Below are 2,000 nucleotides of genomic sequence, written 5' to 3' on the forward strand. Positions count from 1 at the left end.
AATGTCCCCTGATGTCTAGCCTGCACCTTCTCTCCAATAATTTGTGGCTGTTAGTCCTAGTAACCCCTGGTGGTGCCCGGGGGAACAGAGCCTAACCCAGTTCCCGCTGGTTCTCCCTGGTGAGTTTGTTAACAGTCACCAGATACCCTCTCAGCCTTCTATTGTGAAGGCTGTATAGAGGCTCTTTAGCCTCTCTTCATAGGGCCTGACCCACTGCCCTTGACCTTTTGAGTGGCCCTCCTCTGGATGCTCTCAATCCCTCTTGAAGTGTGGCGCCCAGAACTAGATGCAGTACTCCAACTGGTTTTAGTTCACTATAAACAGAAATAGATAAAGACACAAAATTGTGTAGAAAATATGCACAAGACTCCCTCTATAACACTGCTGCAGGTTCAAGACTCCTTTCAGAAATTCTTTCCTCAGGTCTGGTATGTATGCTAAGTATCTTAGCTCGATAAACTTTAAGAAGATCTCCATACCCAGTTGTCCATTCTGCTTTGGCTGCAATTCTCTGGCCTAGAAAAGTTAACTAATTCCATCAATTGCATCTGTGAAGGACCTATATGGTTGTTAAATTATTTAATATTGTTACTAGTGTAGCATCTCCTGTCCTCAACCAGGTGAAGACTCCATTGTGCTATCTAGTTTACAAACATATAATAACTGAGTCTTTGACGCACAGAATTTGGGGCAGAATTCTACTTCACTGCCAAGCTGCATAAGGGACATGCAACGTGTCTAAGCCCAATGCTTAGTAGCACAAAAACATTCTGCTTCACCTCAAGTAATGGCTAGCATTGTGTTAAGTTACCTAATTTCCTTATGTGGCAATTTGGTTTTTGCCTTATATCATTTAGATTATTCTACTCTGAATGCTCTGATGGTGCTTAATTCTGTTTACACTACACTGTGATTCCACTTCACTTAGACATATAGACGTAATGTCATTTTGCATTGTAGTACTTGGTGTAGGAAAGGTTTGTTGCAAGACACATCTTAGAATTCCTAATAGGAAGGGGTGTGTGCCTCTGTTTAAAGGAAAGACTGTTTGGTGGATTAATAGTAGAAAAACATGAATGACTGTGACTGTCCTTACAGGAAAAGATTTTATGTATACAATGCTAAGCATTCTCCAGGCTTCTGTAAGCCATGATACCTACCAATGGACATGCTAACCATTGGTCTTCCATTTGTTTTCACCCTGAGCATTGCAGGTCAGAGTCTCCTCCTGCTTGCAAACATGAAGATCCATTTGGTTGGACCTTACCCTCTGAAATCTAGAAATGGCTTGCATTTCAGTGACATAACTTGATATCTACCTTGATGTACATGCTATATTTTAGCAGTAAAGAGTCACTGGTGGAACTAAGAAACAGCCTTGAGACTAGGAGCCAGAACCCAGGGTTCTCTCTTGCATACTCTCCTTTTAGCCCCATGACTCCTTTGCTTATTGGCTGCCCAGTAAGCCAGCTATAAATATGGGAGGGCTGATGGGTTCTCTCAGCCAGTTTTGATGCACAGCTTGCTGCTCAATGCCATCTCCTGCGTCAAAGTAGGTGTGGGTTTGAACTCCTTGAGCTTGAGGGGGGCCCCTGAACCCAGGTTGCTGATGTTCTGGAAAAATGCTCTAACCACTAGGATTTTATGATGGAAAAGGAGGATCATTGTTATGCTGTTTGGTAGGTAGGTATATGCAGTTCTCCACATAGATGCCTGTCTGCTCAGGTCAAAAGCCTTATTAGGACAAGGTATGTGGTTTTGCAAAGTAAGTAGAATGTGTATATATAGAAGTGCATAACCTATAGGCTGGGTACAGACATATGAGAAGTCTGGATCTAGTTAAAAATAGCCATCTAATCTAAGCTAAGTCAGGATGGCAGGGTAGTGAGGGGTTGGGGATGGGGAGGCAAACAGGCTCTGTTGGGGGGAATTGAGGGGTTGGCCCAGTAGGATTTGGTGGGATCAGGAAGGCTATGGGAGTCTGGGGAGGAGGGGAGGGG

This window comes from Gavialis gangeticus, unplaced genomic scaffold (assembly GCF_001723915.1).
Source record: "Gavialis gangeticus isolate Ggan-Ray unplaced genomic scaffold, GavGan_comp1, whole genome shotgun sequence".
In the NCBI taxonomy this organism is placed as follows: Eukaryota; Metazoa; Chordata; order Crocodylia; family Gavialidae; genus Gavialis; species Gavialis gangeticus.